The following is a 5000-nucleotide window of genomic DNA, read 5'->3' on the forward strand; positions in this document are numbered from 1 at the left end:
TTATCGTGCTCAATAAATATAAATAAATGTTGCAAAAGGCTGGATCCAAATGTGGTATATTTCGTCCTCCAGTTTTGAAGGAAAAGGATTTTTTTGTTAACTGGAACAGAAAACGCGAGGTACTTCTACGTTTAATTCCTGTCGGTCTCAGACTACCAAAATGAGGCTGTAAAGAAGTGGTAGAACTTTAATTGCATAGCCCATGGGAGTCCGTCGCCATGGCAACGTTAAAGCAATAGCTGGAGAATTTACAGCAGTGCTGCTTCTGCACGCAGGAAAAGGCGACCTTCTGGTTCCCTACGAGACAGGGAGGAATGGACACAGATACGCACACAGATGCACCCGTCCTCGCACCACACACAGACACATGATTTCTTACGTTTCCATGGTGATCCAGGCTGGGATCACATTGCGTGCCATAGCATTTGTTCCCACTTATGCCTACTCGTGAGGTGTTTGTGGGTTGTTATCACTACAGTTTACATCTAAAAATAGCAAGACAAAGCTTGGCAAGGAGAGGAAAGGTATGTGTGTGTGTGTGTGTGTTTGTTTGTTTGTGTGTATGTATGCGCAAGTGTGCCTGTGTATGGTGTATTTATGTGTTTGTGTCGGTGTGTGTTTATTTGTGTGCACATGTGAGTGTGTGCGTGGGTGTGATCATTTGTGTGCTTACGCATGCATGCGTGCATGCGTGTTTGACAATTTTATGATGACATGTAATGTTATATCTGTTTGTTTTGTGTGTGTGGGTATGACGGCAGGAGGGGGAGGTAAGCGAAGGTAATAAACCAGTCAGGAGAATGTTGTTGATGCTCACACACACAGCTGGGGGCAGTGAGCTCCTTATACAGTATGCACACTGACACAACCAGCAGATGATGCCTGCTTTGATGCCCTGCACCCGGGCTTAAGTAGATTGCAGAAATGCGCTCATTAAACCTCTCTCTCTCTCTCTCTCTCTCTCTCTCTCTCTCTCTCTCTCTCTCTCTCTCTCTCTCTCTCTCTCTCTCTCTCTCTCTCTCTCTCTCTCTCTCTCTCTCTCTCTCTCATCCCTACGCTCTCCTCAGGTCAAGCCACCAAGAAAACCTATGTGAGCTACAACAACCTCAGGATCTGAAAGCCCAGCCTGCGTTCTTCCTCATTGACCCGCGGCGGCCCGGCGGCGGACTGGGCCAGCTGCGGGGAAGGGCCTGCAGGGGGGGGAGAGAAAGGAAGGAAGGAAAGAATGAAGGAGGCGCTCCCTCTGCACTAGCGGCCCTACGCCCGCGTAGGACCGCCGCCGAAAGCATACCATCCCCATCCTAACCCGGGAGGGGGCTCCGCCCGGACAGCGGTCGGCACACAGCCGTAGGCCCGCTGTGTTTGTGTTATTAAGTTTGACCGGCAGAACCAGACTGTTTTGGTTTTGGATGTTGACAGCTGTGTGCCCCCCCCCCCCCCCCCCCCCCCCATCCCTCTGTGTCCGGGACCAGGGGAGACCCTGCCTGCTGATGCCGGTGTTTGTTCCGTGGTCTGTGGTTGTAAGTGTCGACCACACACACAGGGACAACGGACCGGAAGCACGGATCGGATCCGCACATCGTTTCTGTTTAATGGTCATTAAAGCCATATCCTCCATGGCGACTTCCATTATCCAATTTTATGTTTTGTATTGTTGACTTTTTTCCCTCCTTGTGCTTCTTTCTTTACGATGGTTTAACGATGATTAAACAACGTCAATAGTGAGCCCTGCCATTTTCATTTTTATCCAAAAAAAAAAAACTTTAAATGACCTTTCGGTGTAATATTGATATATCGGCATTGTAAAATGCATAGCTGTATGGATGAGAATTTCTGAGCATGCCTTAAACAAAACTCTACCCACTGGCGTTGTTGTTGAGATTATATGGAAAAAAACATATCTTGTACCGTCTATGGCTGTGTCTCCATGGAGTTTTTTTAAATTTGATTTAATTTGAACATCCAATGGAATATTTTTTAGCCGAGGGAATGCAAATTAAGACGGTAGAGAGCTGAACATTATGCATCGGACGCGCTGTTTTCAGTCCCTCGTAGAGGAGAGTTGCTGCAGTAATTTAGTAAACATCACAGCCAAACATGTTTCAGTGATGATGGATTACCTACGCCTCAACCACTTTTGACTGCCTGAGAGTTTTCCCACAGTTTTTAATACACAGTAATACTATAGCAGTGAAGGGAGCCTGTTATGATCGAACAAAAAAAGGAAGACAATGCTATCTATACAGAGATGCACACAAACTCTGTTAATGACCAGTGGGATGCTAACATAATGTCTTTACATCGAAGCTACGCCGGTTGGGTCCTTTGAATTAGTCCTATTAACCAAAAGGTGTTATGTCAAAGCAATGGGCCCTGTATATACAATTTTTTGTAAATATTTGAGAGTATTTTCATGTTTGAAGACACAAATAGATATACAGTATTTGTTCAATTGGCTTTGGTTGGTTATGAAAGCACCACAGAGTATTCACATTGCATGTGCCAATGTATGTCTGTTCAATTTGATGTAAACAAAAATAGAAAAATAAATCGGGAAAATGATAATGAGCTGAAGCTTTAATCTGTGGGTTATTTCTTTATTACGTACCGGAATACAACCTTTTTCCTCCTACAAATATGGCTTTATATGTTGTATATTGAACCCTGTGTCTGTTAGCATGTTTGTTTTATAAAGAGTTGCATTGGGTAAATTGTGCCTGATTATAAATGATGTGGAAAAACTATATCAGCACAATCATGCAAATATGTTGTGATGTCTGGCAGATTATGATTAAGATGTGATGAAACCATTTTGTTATATTTTATACAATTAAACAAGATAGAATGTGACATTCATCATCCTTTAAACGCACACGTGCGTGTCTGTATGACTTTTAGAAGTGCAAATCTGAGTAAGAGGTTGGCCCTGATGGATAATTAGTCCTCATGAATCACCGTTTTGTTTATAGGATGGGGGGGGTGTAGGCAGTTGTGTACTGTGGGCATTTACCTATGACTGGCCCGTTAGCAAGCCCCGCTGAGCAAGGCTGTCATGCACACAACATGTGACCATCATGACAGAAGGGGAGAGGATGTCCGCCATGATTTTGCTCTTTAGTTGCATCATTGTGTGTGTGTGTTTGTGTGTCTCTCTATCCCATTTTCTGTCTCTGTCCTTGAGTGTGTGTGTGTGTGTCTCTCTCTCTGTCTCATTGTTTGTTTCCCTCTGTGTTGATCTCTCTGTTTGTGTCTCCCTCGTTCTCTCTCTCTTTCTCTCCTCTCTTTGTATCTTTCTCACTATCTCTCTCTCTCTCTCTCTCCCCACTCTTGCTCTATCTCTCTCTCTCTCTCTCTCCTCCCCCCTCTCTTGCTCCCTATCTCTATCTCTCTCTCTCTCTCCCTCTCTCTCGTCCCCACTCTTGCTCTATCTCTCTCTCCCTCTCTCTCCCTCCCCCTCTCTTGCTCCCTATCTCTATCCCTCTCTCCCTATATCTGTATGCTTGTGTGTCTACGTGTCTGTGGATGATTGTATATGTCTAGTATATATGAACTGTATACAGTATTTGTGTGTGTGTTATGCGTGCGAGCACGTGTGTGCATGGGTGTGTGTTGTGAACCTGAGCGGCAATGAAAACAGAGTGATGGCAGCCATCCCTCGCTCTTGTTTCTCCTTCCATTTGTCTGGCTCCCTCTCCGCTCCTACGGGACCAGATGGTCTTTACTTTCCGTGCGTACAGTCTGTCATTTCTCTCTTGTACACAGCCAGGAAAAATTCCACTTATGCCCAATTAAGACGAGCCTCTCCCTCACTAAATGAATTGCCTCTGCAGTGTCTGTGTGCAGCTATTAAGTAAGGGCTTGGGCAGAGTTGAGTTTATTTTAGCCAGGGGGGGAAAAGACAAATATGTCCACCAAAGAAAGAAATATGATTCTTGATGCTTGGAGCAGCAGGAATAGGAGAGAGAGAGAGAGAGAGAGAGAGAGAGAGAGAGAGAGAGAGAGAGAGAGAGAGAGAGAGAGAGAGAGAGAGAGAGAGAGAGAGAGAGAGAGAGAGAGAGAGAGAGAGGAGAGAGAGAGAGAGAGAGAGAGAGAGAGAGGAGAGAGAGAGAGAGAGAGAGAGAGAGAGAGAGAGAGAGGAGAGAGAGAGAGAGAGAGAGAGAGGGAGGGAGGAGGGACAGAGGGAGGGAGAGAGAGAAAGAGAGAAAAAAGTCATCATTAAAACAATGAGTGTCCTGAACGCTTGCACCTCAAGACCAGCATGTGACTCCACACCATGCTCGGTGCCTCAAAGCTCTCAGTAGAGAGACGGAGGTCTACTGGCAGAATCAAGTGGGCACATCATCAAAAGCCAGAAGGCTTTTCTCTGTGGGCGGAGTCGAAGAAAAAGTACTTTAAATGGTCTACTGTCTTTTTTAGATTACACCGCCTGGAAATAGACATTGATAAGGCTCGTTAAATAGGCATTGATTGATTGATTGATTGAAATTCTTTATTGACACACATGTACAAAGGCAAAGGCACAAATGTACATCAGGTCAAAAGGATGACACAAAAAAGCCCATGGGCTTATTTCCATTATGGTCCCTTTGTAGTAGTCAGCATGTGGAAAGGTATATGTGTGTGTTAAATGGAATTTACATGACAGTGTGGGAACAAAGCAAAAAAATGACATTCCAATCACACATCCACAATTCATAAAACATGACATACCAATCGAACATTCAAAATTCATATAAATATACATTTCATAACAATCTATAAAAAAGACACCATAATAAATACCCCTATGACTGTCTGCTGCTCAACCATTTCTGGCTGTTTTAAAACTGACAAGAGAAAAATTTTCTTCATACTAGCAGGTAACCCATTCCATAAAACTGCAGCTGAATATAAGAAAGAGCCCTTTCCCATACAACTTCTGAATCTGAACAACACCAGATCAGTTGCACTTCTCTTTGTGGAGTAGCTATGTGTGTTTAGTATCCTAGAGAAATAATTGC

The 5000-nt window shown here is 44.2% G+C and overlaps 1 long non-coding RNA gene across 1 annotated transcript; it reads left to right on the forward strand.

The window, feature by feature from the left end:
- The first annotated feature begins 6 nt into the window (after positions 1 to 6).
- On the forward strand, positions 7 to 2568 carry LOC132455863 (uncharacterized). Its single transcript, XR_009525339.1, has 2 exons — positions 7 to 524; positions 1068 to 2568. It is a non-coding gene; the product is annotated as an uncharacterized LOC132455863 (long non-coding RNA).
- The last annotated feature ends 2432 nt before the right edge of the window (positions 2569 to 5000 follow it).

This window comes from Gadus macrocephalus, chromosome 1 (genome assembly GCF_031168955.1).
Source record: "Gadus macrocephalus chromosome 1, ASM3116895v1".
NCBI classification, from domain to species: domain Eukaryota; kingdom Metazoa; phylum Chordata; class Actinopteri; order Gadiformes; family Gadidae; genus Gadus; species Gadus macrocephalus.